The 21898-nt window shown below is 45.3% G+C and overlaps 3 non-coding genes across 3 annotated transcripts; 1 reads left to right on the top strand and 2 right to left on the bottom strand.

Moving 5' to 3' along the window:
* Nucleotides 1-400: 400 nt before the first annotated feature.
* On the bottom strand, nucleotides 401-472 carry trnaw-cca (transfer RNA tryptophan (anticodon CCA)). The gene has a single exon. It is a non-coding gene; the product is annotated as a tRNA-Trp (tRNA).
* Nucleotides 473-9228: 8756 nt separating this feature from the next.
* trnak-cuu (transfer RNA lysine (anticodon CUU)) lies at nucleotides 9229-9301 on the top strand. Its single transcript has one exon. It is a non-coding gene; the product is annotated as a tRNA-Lys (tRNA).
* Nucleotides 9302-21040: 11739 nt separating this feature from the next.
* On the bottom strand, nucleotides 21041-21112 carry trnar-ccu (transfer RNA arginine (anticodon CCU)). The gene has a single exon. It is a non-coding gene; the product is annotated as a tRNA-Arg (tRNA).
* Between the last annotated feature and the right edge of the window lie 786 nt (nucleotides 21113-21898).

Here is a 21898-nt window from a genome sequence, read left to right on the forward strand (position 1 = left end):
ACATCTCCACTTTCAGCACCAGGTCAGACGGAAATGTGAAGTGAGCAGGTGAACTGCTGAATCCCAGTTTTTTGGAGTGAGTTGTGGTGTCAAACAATGAGTTTCACTTAATGATAAAAAGTAAGAAATGTCAGATTCAAATCAACACCTCCAGAGGAGACTGCGAACGGAACACAGCACATTAGACCGCTCGGACATCCTGACTATTCAGTGCTGGGTGTGGCCACCTGCAGGTTGATTTTGAACTGTAGTGTCCTGTCACATGAAATAAATGAGGGCACCAGGCGTATCTCTGCCTGACACCGGGGAAACAGTGAGACAGACTTTGGAGCAAGGGTCTGGTTATTGCCAAACAGCAAAGAAAATATTAATTCTGGAAGAACAATTTCCAAAAATACAGTGACCCCGACGTGATTTGAACACGCAACCTTCTGATCTGGAGTCAGACGCGCTACCATTGCGCCACGAGGCCTACGCAGAACGTGAGAGATGTTCGTCTATATGAAGGTTTCACAATACAAGTGGCTTTAAAATCCCTGCCCATTCCCACCAGGTATCAGAAGCAGCGCTCAACTGCCAGTCACCTTATGTTTTTTTCTGAAACATTTGTGTTGCTTTCACGGGAAAGCATCATTAATTAACCCCTCACCTTCTTTTGCACAATGAAAGAAATGCTAACTGAGGGACAGTCGATACATCAATCATTTGTCCTGTGCTTTGAGGAGCGGGCAGGGAAGTGGACCTGAGTCCATGATCGGATCGGCCATGATCGTATTAAATGGCGGAGCAAGCTCGAGGGGCGTATGGCCGACTCCTGCTCATATTTCTTATGTTCTTATGTTCTTCTGCATATTAACCCATTTTACACACTGTATTTTAGGATTCTGGTTCAAAACCTTCATTGCCGATAACGCCAGGAATCTGGGGCAACTTTTGTCAAATTTAACAGCACCGGTTATTCCTACCGTGCACAGAAAATAGAATCAGCAGTGAGGATAAAATCCCATGGTGCTCATTTTCAGATTCAATTCAGTAGGATTTCAAATAAAGTGAAAGAATTTTACAGTGAAAAGATTTGGAAGTGTTACTTATATTTGTGTCTTTAATTAAATTTTGTGGCGTCTGACTCCCGTTCATGCCTCTGCTGAATAAGAAAGGAGGGTTTGACGTTGATCAGACTGCACTGACCCTGATATTTGTGAGCTCATCCTTTATATTCAGTGTTTTCTCGCCCTTTGATGGGCTGCAGTGTAGCGGATATCACGTTGGCCTCACACACGAAAGGTCCCCGATGGATCCGTTTTCTCTCACTGAAAGTTATCTATTTACTGAAGTGAAATAAAGAGCAATGAAGGAATAAGGGAGCCCTTTTGCCAGGAGAATAAATCGCAAATAAAAACAACAAATGCTGGAAATCTCAGCAGATCAGGCAGCATTTGCCAGGAGAATAAACTCGCCTCTAATTGTTCCTCTAAAGCAAGTTGAAACATAAAGTTCGTGGCCAGGATTGAACCAGGGCCCTGTCTCATGCAAAGAAAACGTGATAACCGCTGTATGACAGAAACCTCTGGCACAACAACCGCAAGAAAGGGGAGCTGACCAGTGAGCTCCCTCTGTGCTGATCAGGAATGTGTTGGCTCACCTTAAACAACTTCTGTCCCACACTGAAAGTTCTCAATCCTTCTCCTCCGCTGCCCTTTACAGAAATGTCATGGATCACCCAGCCACCGTGTTCACTTCCACATCCTCACAGTGGGGCCACAGAGGCTCCTACCGTCTCTCCGCGGTCAGCGAACTCACACAGTTTGTAAAATTAAACCCGGAACACGTGTCCGGCAAAGGGCAGGAGAAGCCAGATAGTCTGTAAGCTCGGTCTATCACAGAAAGTATAGGTATTCATGGTGATTACAGCAATTATTAATTCTTTGAGGATGTAATGAACAGGGTGGATAAAGGGGAACCCGTGGATGTGATATATTTTGAATTCGAGAAGGCATTTTGACAAGGTGCCACATAAAAGGTTACTGCACAAGATAAAAGTTCACGGGATTGGCGGTAATATATTAGCATGGATGGAGGATTGGCTAACTAACAGAATACAGAGAGTCGGGATAAATGGTTTATTCTCGGTTTGACAATCAGTAATTTGTTGGATGCCGCAGGGATCGATGCTGGGGCCCCAACTATTTGCAATCTATATTAATGACTTGGGTAAAGGGATCGAGTGTAACATTGCCAAGTATGCTGATGATACAAAGATGGGAGGAAAAGCAATGTGTGAAGAGGATACAAAAAATCATCAAAAGGACATAAACAGGCGATGTGAGGTGAGCAAAAATTTGGCAGATGGAGTACAATGTTGGAAAGTGTGAGGTTATGAACATTGGTAGAAAAAATCAAAGAGCAAGTTATTATTTAAGTGGAGAAAGATTGCAAAAAGCTACAGTACAGTGGGACCTGGGGTAATTTTGCATGAAACACAAAAGGTTAGTATGCAGGTACAGCAAGTGATAAGAACATAACATAAGAAATAGGAGCAGGAGTAGGCTATACGGCCCCTCGAGCCTGCTCCTCCATTTAATACGATCATGGCTGATCCGAACATGGGCTCAGGTCCACTTCTCTGCCCGCTCCCCATAACCGCTTATTCCCTTATCAGTTAAGAAACTGTCTATCGCTGTCTTAAATTAAATTTATGATCAGGAAAGCCAATGGAATCTTGGCCTTTATTGCAAAGGGGATGGAGTATAAAAGCAGGGAAGTCTTGCTGCAGTTATACAGGGTATTGGTGAGGCCACACCTGGAATACTGCGTGCAGTTTTGGTTTCCATATTTACGAAAGGATATACTTGCTTTGGAGGCAGTTCAGAGAAGGTTCACTAGGTTGATTCCGGAGATGAGGGGGTTGACTTATGAGGAAAGGTTGAATAGGTTGGGCCTCTACTCATTGGAATTCAGAAGAATGAGAGGTGATCTTATCGAAACGTATAAGATTATGAGGGTGCTTGACAAGATGGATGCAGAGAGGATGTTTCCACTGTTCGGGGAGACTAGAACTAGGAGGCATAATCTTAGAATAAGGGGCCGCCCATTGAAAACTAAGATGAGGAGAACTTTCTTCTCTCAGAGGGTTGTAAATCTGTGGAATTCGCTGTCCCAGAGAGCTGTGGAAGCTGGGTCGTTGAATAAATTTAAGACAGATATAGACAATTTCTTAAACGATAAGGGAATAAGGGGTTATGTGGAGCGGGCATGTAAGTGGACCCATTCCATGATCGGAGCAGCCATGATCGTATTAAATGGCGGAGCAGGCTCGAGGGGCCGTATGGCCGACTCCTGCTCCTATTTCTTATGTTCTTATGTTCTTATGTCCCTTTGTTCCTCTACACTTCTCAGTGTCCTACCATTTAATGTGTATTCCCTTTCCTTGTTAGCCCTCCCAAAATGCATGACCTCACACTTCTCCAGATTAAACTCCATTTGCCACTGTTCTGCCCACCTGACCAGTTGATTGATTTCCTCCTGCATTCCGCAGCTTTCTTCTTCATTATTAACCACACCGCAGATTTTAGTATCATCTGCAAACTTCTCAATCATAACCCCTATATTCAAATGTCGATCATTGATGTAAATCACAAAAAGCAAGGGTCCGAGTACTGAGCCCTGTGGAACCCCACTGGAAACATCTTTCCAGTCTCAAAAACACCCACCAACCATTACCCTTTGCTTCATACCTCCGATCCAGTTTTGGATCCAACTTGCCACTTTGCCCTGGATTCCATGGGCTTTTACTTTTGTGACCAGTCTGCCATGTGGGACCTTATCAAAAGCTTTGCTACAATCCATACACACTACATCATATGCTTTGCCTTCATCGACCCTCCTGGTTACCTTCCCAAAAAATTAAATCAAGTTAGTCAGACACGACCTTCCCTTAACAAATCCGTACTGACTGTCTTTGATTAATCCGTGTCTTTCTAAGTGAAGATTTATCCTGTCCTTTAGGTTTTTTCCAATAATTTACCCACCACCGAGGTTAGGCTGACTGGCCTGTAATTACTCGGTCTCTCCCTTTCTTCCTTCTTAAACAAAGGTACAACGTTAGCAGCCCTCCAGTCCTCTGGCACCACATTTGAAGCCAGAGAGGATTGGAAAATGATGGTCAAAGCCTCTGCTATTTCCTCTTTTGCTTCACTTAACAGCCTGGGATGCATTTCATCTGGGCCTGGGGATATCCACTTTCATAGCTGCTAAACCTCTTAATACCTCATCTCTCACGATGTTTATTTCATCTAATATTTCACAATTCTTCTCCTTGATAGTAGTGTCTGCATCGCCCCTCTCTTTTGTGAAAACAGACGCAAAGTATTCATTCAGAACCATCCCCACATCTTCCGCCTCCACACACCGATTACCCTCATGGTATCTAATAGACCCACCCTTTCTTTAGTTATCCATTGCTCTTAATATATTTCTAAAACATATGCTGGAGAAATAAAGAGCTGATGTTGAATTGAGACCTACTCGACTCGACTCTTTAGAAGAACCAGAGGTGCTCTCGGTCGAAAAGCAACTGAGACAGTGCGGGCACATTTCACCCGGACGAGGTCCGGTCTTTGAAGTGCTACATCAACAGTCCCTCTCTTTTGTGAAAAAGAGGCAAAGTATCGATTAAGAATCATAGCCACGTCTTCTGCCTTCACACACCGATTTCCTTTGTGGTCTCTAATAGGCTCCACTCTTTCTCTAGTTATCCTCTTACACTTAATGTCTTTGTGTTTGTGTTTTTCCTGATTTTACTTGTCAACATTTTTTCATGCTCTCTCTTTGCCTTCCTGATATATTTTTTAATTGCATCCCTGCACTTCTTATATTCCTTTAGAGTTTCTGCACTTGGTGGTCTCACAATTGTACAGTTGTAGCAGGATTTCCCTGCTTTTATACTCCATCCCCCTTGTAATTAAGAATAACATTCCATTTGCCTTCCTAATTACTTGCTGTACCAGCATACTAACCTTTTGTGTTTCATGTACAAGGACCCCCAGGTCCCTCTGCACCGCAGCATTTCGTAATCTGTCCACATTTAAATAATTATTTGCTTTTTTATTATTGCTACCACAGTGGATAACCTCATATTTCCCACATTATACTCCATCTGACAAATTTCTGCCCACCCACTGAGCCTATGAATATCGCTTTGCAGATTGTTTGCGTCCTCCTCACAACTTGCTTTCCCACCTATCTTTGTATCATCAGAAAACTTGGCGACATTACAAACATGCAGAGCACAGAACAAATTATTGACGGATTGACATTCTCTCAGTTAGCATTTCTTTCATTGTGTAAAAGATTATCGAATCATTAATTATTTTATCCCATGAAAGCAAAATAAAAGCAAAACGAAAATAATTGGCACATTTGAAAGGAACATTTTTGTTTTGTGCAGTTTCGGTCAGAGAAATGTTTGTGAAAAGAATTTTTTTCAGAAACGGATTCAGCATTTCAGCTTGTCGCTGAACACTTCTCTCTGGGCACTGCACTAAGCAGCAGTTTCTTTAGTGAAGCGGTTATCATGTTCGCCTCACCTGCGAAAAATCCCTGGTTCGAGCCCAAATGAAAATGTTATTTTTGTAACAAAAACTGATTTTAATTGTTCATTCCCTCCTTCCGTCCTGTAAACTTCTCTGATTCCATGATGAGCAATGAACATTTAAAACCAGTCTCCTAAAATACAGACTGTGTAAAATCAGAAAGGGAATAAAACTTCCTCAATGATTAAAGTTTCACAAATTATTAAAATGAAGTTGTTCAAGTTTCGACTGACCCTCAGTGATCATGTTAGCATTTCTTTCATTCTGCTCAACAATGCTGTCGGTTAATACCAGCAGATCTAAGCCGCATTTCAAACCCGGAAACAACTCATTCATTATTCACCCTTCCCAGTTCCAGTGCACAGAGGATTATTTATACTCCATCCCAGAAACTCAAGTACAACTTCTGACATTCCTTCTTTCTAATTATCAACGCATTTGTTTTGACACCAGTCTGAAGTGCTTTGGGTCATCTGTGTAATTTAATTAAATTACTTCACTTAGTGGTAGCAAAATTACTTCCCTAACTGGGAATCGAACCCTGGTAACTGAAGTGATTGGAAAGGTTTTGTGAAGCATTTAAATATGCAATGCAAAAATCTCGCACTACTAATTTAAAAACACGGTTACAATTTGTTTCAGTGCGAAAGAAGGGGATTGAAAATGACAACAAAAACACCAGACAGCAAGTGCATTCAGACAAAATCAAACTTTTCACAAAGTTGGTACTACGAAGCAACGGTTGAGCTAAAGTGGGCACTGACCAATAGTTAAGAAACATCTCATTATAAACGATGAGCCCACAAATATCAGGAACACTGCAGTCTGGTCAATGTCAAACCCCTCCTTCCTTATTCAACAGAGACATGAATGGCAGACAGACGCCACAAAGTTGAATTAAAGAGCGAAATACAAGTCACATTTAATTTCCAAATCCTTTCACTGTGAAATTCTTTCACTTTATTTCAAATCTTACTGCGTTGATTCTGAAAATGAGCACCATGTGATTTTATCTTCAATACTGATTCTATTTTCTGTGTACGGTAGGAATTACCGCTCCAGTTTTGAGCCCAATTTGACAAAAGTTGCCCCAGATTCCTGGTGTCGTCAGCAAAGAATATTTAGAACCAGACTCCTAAAATAGTGTTTTATTATATTAGTTCAATGGATCTGGGTGTCACTGGCAAGGCCAGAATTTATTGCCCAACACTAATTGCCCTTGAGAAGGTGGTGGTGAGCCACAATCTTGAACCGCTGCAGTCCGTGTGGTGAAGATGCTCCCACAGAGCTGTTAGGGAGGGAGTTCGAGACTTTTAACCCATTGACGATGAAGGAACGACCGATATATTTCCAAGTCAGGATGGTGTGTGACTATATCTAACAATGGCTGGTGCCTCAGGCACCAAACATTTTAAAGCAATGTCCTAAAATGCAGTGTGTAAAATGAGACAAGATAATAATTCACAGAAAAATAGAAACATAGAAAATAGGTGCAGGATTAGGCCATTCGGCCCTTTGAGCCTGCACCGCCATTCAATGAGTTCATGACTGAACATGCAACTTCAGTACCCCATTTCTGCTTCCTCGCCATACCCCTTGATCCCCCTAGTAGCATGGACTACATCTAACTCGTTTTTGAATATATTTAGTGAATTGGCCTCAACAACTTTCTGTGGCAGAGAATTTCACAGGTTCACCACTGTCTGGGTGAAGAAGTTTCTCCTCATCTCTGTCCGAAATGGCTTACCCCTTATCCTTAAACTGTGACCCCTGGTTCTGGACTTCCTCAACATTGGAAACTTTCTTCCTGCATCTAACCTGTCGAACCACGTCAGAATTTTAAATGTTTCTGAGATCCCCTCTCATTCTTCTGAACTCCAGTGAATACAACCCAGTTGATCCAGTCTTTCTTGATATGTCAGTCCCGCCATCCCGGGAATCAGTCTGGTGAACCTTCACTGTACTCCCTCAATAGCAAGAATGTCCTTCCTCAAGTTAGGAGACCAAAACTGTATACAATACTCCAGGTTCGGCCTCACCAAGTCCCTGTACATCTGTAGTAACACCTCCCTGCCCCTGTACTTAAATCCCCTCCCTATGAAGGCCAACATGCCATTTGCTTTCTTAACCACCTGCTGTACCTGCATGCCAACCTTCAATGACTGATATACCATGACACCCAGGTCTCATTGCACCTCCCCTTTTCCTAACCTGTCACCATTCAGATAATAGTCTGTCTCTCTGATTTTACCACCAAAGTGGATAACCTCACATTTATCCACATCATACTTCATCTGCCATGCATTTGCCCACGCATGACATGCAAAGCAGGGAAAGTAATGTCTAAAATGGGGCTGTATAAAATTAATGTGAATATTTTTCTGCCTGACAGGGTTTTGGAAGCAGATTTAATATTAACTTTCCAAAGGAAAATATAGTTGAAATAGAAACATTTGCAGGGTGCTGGGGAATGGGACTAATGGAAATTTATTTCACAGTGCCAGTACAGATAACAACATAAGAAATCGGAGCAGTAGTAGGCCATACGGCCCCTCAAGCCTGCTCCACCATTCATTGTGATCATGACTGATCGTCTATCTCAACTCCACTTTCCCGCTCGATCTCCCGATCCCTTGATTCCCTGAGACTCCAAAAATCTATCGAACGCAGCCTTGAATATATTCAGAGACTCAGCATCCACAGGCCTGTGGGGCAGAGAATTCCACAGATTCATAACCCCCTGAGTGAAGAAATTCCTCCTCATCTCTGTCTTAAATGGCCGACCCCTTAACCTGAGACTGTGCCCCCTGGTTCTAGATACTCCAGCCCGGGGGAAACAACCTCTCAGCATCAACCCTGTCAATCCCCTTCAGAATATTGTGTGTTTCAATGAGATCACCTCTCATTCTTCTAAACTCCGGAGAGTATCGGCCCATTCTACACAATCTCTCAACTTAATACAGTCCTCTCATCCCAGGAATCAATCTGGTGAACCTCTGTTGTACCACCTCCCCGGCAAGTGTGTCCTTCCTCAGATAAGGAGACCAAAACTCTGTGCAGTACTCCAGGTGTGGTCTCACCAGGGCCCTGTACAATTGTAGCAAGACTTCCTTACTCTTGTACTGTGGGCTATATATTCGGTACTATGGGGCAACTGCAAACAGTGCTCCCTGGCAGTCTAGTGGTTAGGGTTTGGTGTTCTCATTGCTGTGGTCAGTGTTTCATTTTCGGTCAGGGAAAGCATTGTTACAGAGCAAGTTGATTAAAAATAATTCAAGTCGGTGAAATACTGAATAATTGTTTCAATCAGCATTAATGCACCCACATGTATTGCACACTGAAGGAAATACAAATATGTTTGCCCAGCGACTGTTGAATTTTAATAACTTTTTATACAACCGTAGAATCATCAGAAAAACAGGATATTCGCCCATGGTACTTATCTAAGGAAGGATATACTTGCCTTGGTGATGGTGCAACAGAGGTTCAACAGATTGATTCCTGGGATGAGAGGGCTGTCCTATGATGAGAAATTGTGTAGAATATGCCGATACTCTCTGGAGTTTCGAAGAATGGGAGGTGATCTCGTTGAAACGGACAATATTCTGAAGGGGATTGACAGGGTAGATGTTGAGAAGCCTGGCGAGCTCAGTCGGTAGAGCATGAGACTCTTAATCTCAGGGTCGTGGGTTTGAGCCCCATGTTAGTCAATTACTGTTCTTTAAAATTTATGTTGCTTTTATGGAAAAACATCATTAATGAACACATTATCTTCTATTATTTAGAGATATTTAGAGGGCACCTTTCAATGCTTCACAAAACCATTCCTTTCGCTGCAGCCACCCGGGATCGTTTCCCGGTTTGGGAAGTAACTTTGATATCACCGTTTGTCATTGAAGTGGAGTAATGTTATGAAGTTCGATGGATGTCCCAAAGCACATCAGAGTGGTGTCAAAACAAATGAGTTTGTAATTAAAAACACTGAATGTCAGTAGTGGGATTCAAATCCACACCGCCAGAGGAGACTGCAACCTGAACGCAGCACCTTAGACCGCTCGGCCATCCTGACTGTTGGATGCTTTAGTTGCAAGTTATTACTCGGGAAAGTTTCAGACCGGGCGCTTGTTCTGTGTTGCTGGAAGGCCCAGTGATCGGGATATCCTCTCCTCCAAGGTTTTCTTGAGCCTGTGCTCGGTGCACGAGGAGCTTTGCCCCGGGTCCGAGGTAGTTTGCATCCCAGGGATGGACAATAACCCTCTGAGCTCTGGAACTGGGGAAGAGCGAATAATTAATGAGTTGTTTGTGGGTTTCAAATGCAACTTAGATCTGATGGTATAAACCGATAGTGTTGTTTCACAGAATGAAAGAAATGCGAACAGGGACAATCGAAATTTCAAAAAGTGAACTTTAATCATTAGTGAAACTTTAACACTTGAAGAAGTTTTATCCCCGATCTGATTTTGCACGCTCTGTATTTGAGGTGATTAGTTTTAAAATGTTAATTGCTCATGCGACAATGTATCCCGGACAGCTTTTGTTAAATTTTATTGCAGACAAGTTTTTGCTTCACAAATAATGTTTCCGCACAGGCTCGAAACAGAGACCTTTCGCGTGTGAGGCAAACATGATAACCGCTACACTACGGAAACTGCTGCGCAGCTCAGTGCCCAGAGAGAAGTGTTCAGCAACAAGCTGAAATGCTCAATCCCTCTCTCTGCAAAAAGTTCCTTTCACAAACATTTCTCTGACCGGAACTGCACCAAACAACAATGTTCTCCTTTCAAAGTCATTAAACTCCCCAATTCCCACATCTGCAATTTTAAGGACAAGGACTGAAAGCGCTTTGCGATCAGAAAATTGCCGGAAACCCCTGTGGTTAATGACAGGGCTTTTGATGGTTGATTTCTGTACACACCTTGTGTTATGTATTTAACCCTTAGCGATCTGTATCACACCACGACCTGAGGGCCGACCTGTTGGAGTCCCAAGGGATTCCAGCATCCCTTGGCAGCACGGTATAAAAGCACTCTGGAGTTTTATTAAAGGAGCTAATGTCACACTTACTCATTGTTCACTGTACTCAGTTTCATTCTTTATTATGAGCGTATCAATTGGCGACGAGACAATGAACAACCACGCGAAAATGCAAGTAACAGTTGGTATAACTTGATAACAGCACAGCTGGCAATGGTTGCGGAATATATTCGTGCAGCCAAAACGCACAATGACAACCTGGAACTGCACGGCACCGAATCCTCAGGGAAAAACAATTAAAGGCTTTGTTCCTGAATGGGCTACGATCCACCAACCTTGCAGTTAATAGCTGAATGCACTAATCCATTGCACCACAGAGACTGATAGATGCACATATTGCGAGACATCCCTGTGATATCTTCACAGAGCACAGCACACACAGCTTCCTAACATGCAGGCTGCTCTCTCGGAACTCTCCGGAAAGAGCCTATTCTGTTTAATGATAAACTATACAGTTGCAGTACACAATACGTCCACATCCACAGTGTGGAGCTACAAGCATTACATGCTGACAGACATTACAATCCCAAACTCGGGTGTCAGTCAGTTAAAGCTTCAGATTGCTCTGACCGGGATGGAACTTGTCCACTCTCAGTTGTACTTTTCCCAAATAAAGGGTGGGACATTCATTGTGGATGTGTGGAAGCAGTCTGGTCCCGCACACTGCAGACACTTCCATGTCACCACCAACCAGCTCTCCCACAACCGGTGTGATCTACCTTCCAGCCTTCCGGTGCCTTGTCTGTGACGAAGTATTCTGACTGTCCCGAAGCCGGTATCCTTTGTCATCAATAGGGTTTTAAGTTGTTTCGGTCATTTTTACCTGCTGGACAGTCGAGGCACAAATTGTAGAGTGGAAAACTTGCATGGACCCCGGTTTTCTAGTGGTTGATTTTCATGGTTGGGTCCGTCGGTCGCGGTGGTCCGGTTGATGCCTGTTACCAAGTCAGTTGGTATTGATGTTCCACTGATTGGTTTTTTGAAGTTCTTTTCTCCGATGTCGTGATGTCTCTTCCTGTGTTTTCTCGCCGTGTGCTCTCGATCTTGATCTTGTTGTTGCAAAGTTCAGAAAAATAGGTTGCTCTTGGTACGATAGGCTCCCAGTTATACTCTGAGAGGCTGCTTAATCTTCGTGCCAAATCTAACGTTTCTTTTGTTTAAGTTTTGCTGCCCATTGATTTAAGTGGTCTTCTTTGTATAAGTTTTGGCGCACTAGCTAACTGAGACTTTATTAAATGTTTTAATCTGGTGTTGATAGACTTTGGGATGGTGATACTCCTTATTTATGAACTGATGAACTCTTGTCCATTGTAATTGCACTGCTTTGGCTTCGGGAAGTCTGAGCTGAGCCAGATATTTCTATACATGTTGATAAGGTGTTGGAATATGGATGTGATATTTGGATCCTGTGGGTGGGGTGGATAATGTTTCTTCCGTGGTCGATTGTATAAATGCTAATGTTTTCTGGGGGTCTGACTATGGTTAAAGAGCTCCCCCAGACAAACTGATTAGCTACAATATCCAAACTCTAAATCCCACCCCTCTGTCACTGCAGCTTTTCCCCACAGGCCCAAACATGCCTTTTAAAATCCCAAACTTGGTTAAGACTTGTAGATTTCTTCCATATGCTTTTTAGAATCGCAAACTTTATGTTTAATAGGCCTAAATCGAATTTCCTTTTCAGTGAGTCTAAACACTGGGGGGTTTCCATGAATTTTGGAATCTACATTGGCAGTCCCTCGGAATCGAGGAAGACTTGCTTCCACTCGTTATGTGAGTTCTTTGGTGGCTGAACAGTCCAATACTAGAGCCACAGATCCTATCACAGGTGGGACAGATAGTCGTTGAGGGAAGGGATGGGTGGGACAGGTTTGCCGAACGCTCTTTCTGCTGTCTACACTTGATTTCTGCATGCACTCGGCGTTGAGACTCGAGGTGCTCAGCGCCCTCTCGGATGCACTTCCTCCACTTAGGGTGGTCTTGGGTCAGGGACTCCTGGGTGTCAGTGGGGATGTTGCACTTTATCAGGGAGGCTTTGAGTGTGTCCTTGTAGAGTTTCTGCTGCCCACTTTGGCTCGTTTGCCATGAAGGAGTTCCGAGTAGAGCACTTGCTTTGGGAGTCTTGTGTCTGGCATGCGGACTATGTGGCCTGCCCAGCGGAGCTGATCGAGTGTGGTCAGTGCTTCAAAGCTGAGGATGTTAGCCTGAATAAGGCCGTTGATGTTGGTGCGTCTGTCCTCCCAGGGGATTTGTAGGATCTTGCGGAGACATCGTTGGTGATATTTCTTCAGCAACTTGAGGTGTCGACTGTACATGGTCCATGTCTCTGAGCCTTACAGGAGGGCAGGTATTACTACAGCCCTGTAGACCATGAGCCTGGTGGCAGTATTGAGGGCCTGGTCTTCAAACACTCTTTTCCTCAAGCGGCCGAAGGCTGCACTGGCGCATGGAGGCCATGTTGAATCTCGTCTTCGATGCCTGCTCTTGTTGATAGGAGGCTCCCGAGATATGGGAAGTGGTCCATGGTGTCCAGGGCCGCGCCGTGGATCTTGATGACTGGAGGGTAGTGCTGTGCGGTGAGGACAGGCTGGTGGAGGACCTTTGTCTTACGGATGTTTAGCGTAAGGCTCATGCTTTCATACGCTTCATAATTACGTCGACTATGTCCTGTAATTCAGCCTCTGTATGTGCGCGGATGCAGGCCTTGGTGAGGCCTCACCTGGAATATTGTGAACAGTTTTGGTCTCCTAATCTGAGGAAGGACATTCTTGCTATTGAGGGAGTGCAGATAAGGTTCACCAGACTGATTCCCGGGAGGGCAGGACTGACATGTAAAGAAAGACTGGATCAACTAGACTTTTCTTCACTGGAATTTAGGAGAATGACAAGGGATCGCATCGAACATATACAGGTCTGATGGGATTGGACAGGTTAGAGGCAGGAAGTATGGTCCTGATGTTGGGGAAGTCCAGAACCAGGGGTCACAGTCTAAGGACAAGGAGTAAGCCATTTAGGCCCGAGATGAGGAGAAACTTCTTCACTCAGAGAATTCTGAACCTGTGGAATTCTCTACCACAGAAAGTTGTTGAGGCCAGTTCGTTAGATATATTCAAAAGGGAGTTAAATGTGGCCATTACGGCTAAAGGTATCAAAGGTATGGAGAGAAAGCAGGAAAGGGGTACTGAGGTGAATGATCAGTCATGATCATATTGAATGGTGGTGCAGGCTCGAAGGGCCGAATGGCCTACTCCTGCACCTGTTTTCTATGTTTCTATGTTTTTATGTTTCTATGTTTCTATGCAAAGCACAGAAAAAAATGGTTGAAGTTTCGACTCTGCCTCAGTTAGCATTTCTTTCATTGTGCAAAAGAAGGTGACTGGTTAATTAATGATGCTTTCCCGTGAAAGCAACACAAAAGATTGACAAAAAAACATACGGTGACTGGCAAGTGAGCGCTGCTTCTGACACCCGGTGGGAATGGGCGGGGATTTTAAGGCCCCTTGTATTGTGAGCCTTCATATAGTCAAACATTTCCGATGTGCTGTATCGACCTCGTGGCGCAACGGTAGCGCGTCTGACCCCAGATCACGTCGAGGTCACTGTTCTTCAGGGTAATTCGGGAATTAATATTTTCTTTGCTGTTTGGCAATAACCAGACCCTTGCTCCAAGGTCTGTCTCACTGTTTCCCCGATGTCAGGCAGAGATACTCCTGCTGCCCTCTTTTATTTCATGTGACAGGACACAAAAGTTCAAAATAAACCTGCAGTTGGCCACATACAGCATTAAATAGTCAGGATGGCCGAGCGGTCCGAGGTTCTGTGTTTAGGTCGCAGTATCGTCTGGAGGTGTGGGTTCACCTCACACTTCTGACACTTCCTGTTTTTAATCATTAAGTGCAACTCATTGTTTGACACCACGACCAAAGCCTAAAAAGTGGGATTTTGCAGTTCACCTGCTCGCTTAACATTTCCATCTGACCTGGTGCTGAAAGTGGAGATGTTTCCGCAGTGTAGCGGTGAACACGTTCGCCTCACATGCGAAAGCTCACCAGGTGGGAATATTTTCTGGAGCTTTCTCCTCATGCATGCTCAGGGGCGAGTTTGTTCTCCTGTGAAATGTCGGAAGATCATAAGCATGTCAGGATTAGGGGCCGGAGTAGGCCATTCGGCCCCTCGAGCCTGGTCCACCATTCAAGAAAATCCTGGCAGTTCCTCGACTGCAAGTTTAAACATCTGGGGCGGAGCTGTAATCAACGACAAAAAGGTGCATTTTGCACAAGCCCAGCTAACTCACTCAGTGGATTATGAGATACTAAATCTCAGGGTCAGAGGTGCGAGCCCCACGTTTGGTGATTATTTTTCATAGAATTATATAATCAGAAGTTTACAGCACGGAAGGAGGCCATTTCGGCCCATCGTGACCGTGCCGGCCAATAACAGGCTCTCCAGTCTAATCCCACTTTCCAGCTCTCGGTCCATAACCCTGCAGGTTACGGAACTTCAGGTGCACATCCAAGCACTTTTTAAATATGGTGAGCGTTTCTGCCTCTCCCACCCTTTCAAGGCAGTGAGTTCCAGACCCACACAACCCTCTGCGTGAAGACATTTCCCCTCAAATCCCCCCTATACCTTCTACCAATGACTTAAAATTTATGCCCCATGGTTGTTGACCCCTCTGCTAAGGGAAATGGGACCATTCTATCCACTATATCAAGGCCCCTCATAATTGTATACACTTCAATGATGCCTCCCATCAGCCCACTTTGTTCCAAGAAAAACACCCCCAGCCTATCCAATCTGTCCTCATAGCTAAGATTCTCCACTCCCGATAACATCCTCGAAATCTCCTCTGTCAGTCTCCAGTGCGTTCACAGTCTTCTTCCTGTAAAGTGGTGACGAGAACTGCACGCAGTACTCCAGCTGTGGCCAAACCAGTGTTTTATATTCAAGCACAATCCACCTGCTCTCTTATTCGAGGCCTCAGCTAATAAAGGCCAGCATTCTGTATGTCTTCTTAACCAGCTAATCCACCTTGCCTGCTACCTTAAGGGATCTGTGGACATGCACTCCCAGGTCGCTTTGTTCCTCTACAATTCTCAATGTCCGACCATTTAATGTTCAATCTCTTTCTATTGTGTCTGTAAGCACTCAAGTAATGACTCCATGAGGCAAGGTATTGTACTTGAACTGTGGTGACCTTCGTCCATTTATTGCAGCTCCTGAGTGAGGGTACAGTATGGGGAGCTCCGTTTTATACCTGGTTACCTGTCGTGTACAGGTGATCCCGAGGTCTCCACCAGTTGCACCCTCTGGTGGTACAGACATAGTGTATACAGTGTGAAGGTACATCCAGTAGTCTTCTGTAACTGTGCATTGAGTGTACAGAGAGTATACTTATATTATACAGACACAACATCACTCTCCCCTTAGTCTTGTGCCACTGGCCTTTGCATTGTGTGCTCTGGCCCGAGACTTGAGTGCCCAAAGCCCTTGCACCTTGTCAATGCTTTGGCTTGGTTCTCTCCCTGTGGACCCCCAAGTCCTTATTACCACGACATTGGGAAATGTTCAGCAGTGGATCGTTGGAGGTTGCAGTGGGGGTTGAGTGGGTTCTGGGTGTGATCCACGTGTGTCCATGGCTACATACATGCATTCCCCCCCCCAAACATAGACCCTGTGTGTGGCTCAACACCTGCATGTGCAGACCTGTACAGACAGAAAGAACAAAAAAACATCGGATTAGTTACATCACTGTTTGGGTTCTGCAGAAGTGGAACAAGTACATTTTACAGGTAAGGTACATACGTGGTGTCACAGACTTGCCCCTGGGTTGTGTAGGTGCAGGTGGGTGAGGACACTAGTTCCAGAGTAACCAGACTGCGTCCAGATTGTCTGATGACGGAGCTGGGTGGGCTCAGATCGCTCACCTGGCTGAGTCTCAGAGCCTTTGCCGTTGCCTAGTGATGGGCAGAGCCACAGGAGTGTGTGGCCTCCTTGTCCTCCTTTGAGGGCTGCAGTGTCTCCCTGCTGCTCTTCAGCGATAGTGGGAGCCTGGTCATCCCAGGTCCCGTTGGGAGGGAAGGAGGGTGATATCCTCTCGCTCCTAGTACTGGCCCTGGTGGCCAGAGAGTAAGAGCCGATCGGGGGCAGAGTACCGGTCGTGGTGCCTTTGCCGTCCGCTGATCACTGGCCCTGCAGCTGTTATGCTCCCTCTGTGTGTGGCCACACTCCCTGGGGTATCATATTGGTCCCGGAGGGGCAGGCTACATGATCGCGGGACCTGGGTGCTGACGGGAGGTTGCCCTTGGTTTTGTCGGCATGCTTGTAAATCCCAGCATCGCACGTCATCACTTCGTTTACTCTCACAATACATTGGTTCTGACCGCAATTGCCCGACTTATCATGATTAGTTACATTTACAAACTTGAAATTGTCAGTTACATCTTTTACATTTGTATCACCATCATCGCTGTATACAGAGTGGAACTGTCCCTTTAATTGTGATGGGTTGCCGGTCTCGTTTAAGAGGGTCTTTCAATCTTTACCCCAATCCGGTTCGCAGCTCGGCATCACGTGTTGCTCCCTTGTGGTCTGGCTGCCGCCATCTTGACTTCAGGCCCTTCACCTCGTGCTTCAGACGCAATCTTCTTTCTCTCCATGGGGTAGGCTGCGGTGATCCTTTTCTCCCCAGGCTCTGCCACGGATGACAGGAAGTTATCTTCTGCGTGAATTTTCTTCTCTGGAGTCCTGCCACTGGAGCCTGGAAGGTGAGGTCTGGTTGTTTGGGCTGGATCAACTCACCGTTGGGTTGAGCGGTCTGTGTCGTTACCTCACAGTCGAGTTGGGTGGTTGGTTTTTCAGGTGTTGTGCTGGATCCAACTTCGGGGTCATGGGGGATGTCGATCGCTGGAGGTTGGCGCTTTTCCCAGCTCCAAGTGATCTTTTTCATCCACCTTCTTCCTAATAGCTTTGGACCATCCCCAGCAACGATCCACAAGGGTAACCTGTGCATCTCGCCGCCATGGGACACCTGGACATCCACGCTGCCAACGACTGGGATGTATCGTTTGTGTAGGTGAGCAGTTTCACTTCGATCGGGATCATTTTAGCTCGTTTGATTGGATTGTCCCAGAGTTTCTGAAAGGCTGCCTGATTCATCAGTGACTGGCTCGCCCCTGTGTCCACCTCCATCGTGACTGGCATATAGTTGACTTCAACTTCCATTTTCACCGGGGAGCTCTCGGTGGTGCAGGTTAACACTCCGTACACCTCATCGTCTCTGGACTCCGGATGATCAGCCAACTCTTCATCGACTCGGTGAGTATGATTTCTCTTGCATATTCGCTGGAGGTGGCCCTTCATGTTACAGCCTTTGCAAGTATAGTCTTTATAGCGGCACTAGTGGGCCCTGTGATTTCCTCCACACGGTTGGCCCCATGCGGCGGACTCAGGATTCTGGGACTCGGTGTTCTGTTCTCTCTTCCCTGAGAGAGACTGCTAGCAGCAGCCCTGCCTCTAAAAGGCAACTTTCGGTTCACAGTACTTGCTGGGTTAGAGTCCTGGGGGTGAGACATCGACTTGGAATCGCAGGCCGAGATCATGAACGCCTGGCTCACATTAATTGCCTTCTGCAGGGTGACCGTGGTGTCCGCAGAGAGCAGCCTGTGGAGAAGGCCCTCGTGACCGATTCCAGTAACAAAGATGTCCCTTAGTACTTCGGTGAGGTGATCGCTAAAATCACATGGTGCAGCCAATCGTCTCAGGTCTGCAGCATATTTTGCGATTTCTTGGCGAGAGAACCGGTGTCTGGCTGTGAGGATGCTCTCTATAGGTTTGAGCTGTTCCTGTATCAGCGTTACGAGCTCCACATATGTTATTGTCTTCTCTGGGACGAGCAGGTCCCTGACAAGGCCATAGACGGTGGGCCCACAACTGCTGAGCAGGATAGCTCAGCACTTCGCAGCCAGCGATGTCGGGTCGTCTCCCCCCACGTCATTCACAATAAAGAAGTGTTCGAGCCTTTCCACAAAGGCCTCCCAATCTTCCCCATCGGCGAATTGTTCAAACGTGCCAAGGTTAGCCATTGTCACATGGAAATTCGTAATCTCGTCACCAGTTATTGTGTTTGTAAGCACTCTAGTAATGACTCCACGAGGTAAGGTATTGTACTTGAACTGTGGTGACCTTCGTCCACTTATTGCAGCTCCTGAGTGAGGGTACAGTACTGTGAGCTCCCTTTTATACCTGGTTACCTGTCGTGTACAGGTGACCCCGAGGTCTCCACCAGTTGCACCCTCTGGTGGTACAAGCATAGTGTATACAGTGTGAAGATACATCCAATGGTCTTATGCAACTGTACATTGAGTGTACAGGATGTATACTTATTTTATACATGCACAACAAAGATCATCAGTTAATTAATGGTGTTTTCCCGTGAAAGCAGGATAAAATTTATCAATGATTTAATTTCTGCATTTAGAAAGACATGGGTTAATCACTGATAGTCAGCAGAGATTTGTTCAGGGAAGGTCTTGTCTGACTCACTTGATTGAATTTTTTGAGGAGGTAACCAAGTGGATTGATGAGGGCAGTGCGTATGATGTAGTATATAAGGATTTTAGCAAAGCTTTCACCAAGTTCCCACATGGAAGACTGGTCACGAAAGTAAAAGCCCATGGGACCAGGGCAAAGTGGCAAGTCGGATACAAAATTGGCTCAGAGGCAGGAAGCAAAGGGTAATGTTTGATTGGAGTGTTTGGGACTGGAAGGATGGTTCCAGTGGGGTTCCACAGGGCTCACTGCTAGGTCCCTGGCTTTTAGTGGCAACATCAATGATCAAAACTTAAATATAGGAGGTATGATTAAAACGTTTTCAGGTGATACTAATTTAATCCAGAGAAGTGTGAGGCTGTGCATTTGGGGAGGGCAAACAAGGAAAGAAACACACATTAAATGGTTGGAAATTGAGAAGTGTGGAAGAACAAAGGGACCTTGGAGTGCATGTCCACAGATCCCTGAAGGCAGCAGGCCAGTTGGATAAGGTGGGTAAGAAGGCGCACGGAATGCTTACCTTTATTGGCTGAGGCAGGTTGGTTATGCTTGAAATGTATAAAACACTGGTTCGGCCACAGCTGGAGTACTGTGTGTCGTTCTGGTCACCGTATTACAGCAATTATGTGATTGTACGAGAGCGTACAGAGGAGATTTACGAGGATGTTGCCAGGCTTGGAGAATTTTAGCTATGAGGACAGATTGGATCGGCTGGGTTTGTTTTCATTGGAACAGAGGAGGCTGAGGGGAGACAACATTGAGATGTATAAAATTATGAGGGGCCGAGATATAGTGGATAGCAGAGGGGTCAACAACCAGGGGGCATATATTTAAAGTAATTGGTAGAAGGTTTAAAGAGGATTTGAAGGTAAAATTCTTCATGCAGAGGTTTGTGGGGGTCAGGAACTCACTGCCTGAAAGAATGGCGGAGGCAGATACCACATGTAAAAAGTATTTGGATGTGCACCTGAAGTGCCGTAACCTGTAGGGTTATGGACCCAGAGCTGGAAAGTGGGATGAAGCTGGATTGCCTCTTGTTGGCCGGGGTGGAAGTGATGGGCCAAAATGCCCTCCTTATGTGCTGCAAACTTCGATCATTCTATAATTCTATGAAAAATGTAAATGTCCAATGTTGGTGTCGAAACCACGACCCTGAGATTAAAAGTCTTATATTTCACTGACTGAGCTCGCCAGACTTCTGCCAAACAGACCGTTCTCTCACTGATTGCAGACAGTCGCCTGTTGGCTCTGCCCCAGATGTTTAAACTTGCTGTCGAGGAACTTCCAGGATCTTCTTGAATGGTGGACCAGGCTCGAGGGGCCGAATGGCGTACTCCGGCCCCTAATTCTTACATGCTTATCATCTTATGAACTTTTCACAGGAGAACAAACTCGCCCCTGAGCATGCATGAGGAGAAAGCTACAGAAAATATTCCCGCCTGGTGAGCTTTCGCGTGTGAGGCGAACGTGTTAACCGCGACACTGCGGAAACATCTCCACTTTCAGCACCAGGTCAGACGGAAATGTTAAGCGAGCAGGTGAACTGCTGAATCCCAGTTTTAAGGAGTTGGTCGTGGTGTCAAACAATGAGTTTCGTTTTATGATTAAAAACAAGAAATGTCAGAAGTTGAATTCAAACCCACACCTCCAGAGAAAACTGCGATCTAATCACAGCACCTTCGACCGCTCGGCGGTGTGTGTGGCCACCTGCAAGTTGATTTTGAACTTTTGTGTCCTGGCACATGAATTAAATAAGGGCAGCAGGCGTATCTCTGCCTGACACTGGGGAAACAATGAGACAGACCTTGGAACAAGGGTCTGATTATTGCCAAACAGCAAAGAAAATATTAATTCTGAAAGAACAGTGACCCCGACGTGATTTGAACACGCAACCTTCTGATCAGGAGTCAGACGCGCTACCGTTGCGCCACGAGGCCGACACAATGTGTTTGAGATGTTCCTCTATATGAAGCTTTCACAATTCAAGGGGCTTGAAAATCCCCGCCCATTCCCACCAGGTGTCAGAAGCAACGCTCACCTGCCAGTCACCATATGTTTTTTTCTTCAACTTTTGTGTTGCGTTCACGGAAAAGCATCATTAATTAACCCGTCACCTTCTTTTGCACAATGAAAGAAATGCTAACTGAGGGACAGTCGATACTTCAACCATTTGTCCTGTGCTTTGAGGAGCGGGCAGGGAAGTGGACCTGAGTCCATGATCGCATCGGCCATGATCGTATTAAATGGCGGAGCAGGCTCGAGGGGCGTATGACGGACTCCTGCTCCTATTTCTTTTGTTCTTATGTTCTTCAGCATGTTAACCCATTTTACACACTGTATTGCCGATGTCACCAGGAATCTGGGGCAACTTTTGTCAAATTTAACAGCACCGGTTATTCCTTCCGTGCAGAGAAATTAGAATCAGCAGCGAAGATAAAATCCCATGGTGATCATTTTCAGATTCAACGCAGTAGGATTTCAAATAAAGTGAAAGAATTTTACAGTGAAAAGATTTGGAAGTTTTACTTGTATTTATATCTTTAATTAAACTTTGTGGCATCTGACTCCCGTTCATGCCTCTGCTGAATAAGAAAGGGGGGTTTGACGTTGACCAGACTGCACTGCCCCTGATATTTGTGAGCTCATCCTTTATATTCAGTGGTTTCTCACCCTTTGATGGGCTGCAGTGTAGCGGATATCACGTTGGCCTCACACGCGAAAGG

Source organism: Pristiophorus japonicus, unplaced genomic scaffold, assembly GCF_044704955.1.
Source record: "Pristiophorus japonicus isolate sPriJap1 unplaced genomic scaffold, sPriJap1.hap1 HAP1_SCAFFOLD_42, whole genome shotgun sequence".
In the NCBI taxonomy this organism is placed as follows: domain Eukaryota; kingdom Metazoa; phylum Chordata; class Chondrichthyes; family Pristiophoridae; genus Pristiophorus; species Pristiophorus japonicus.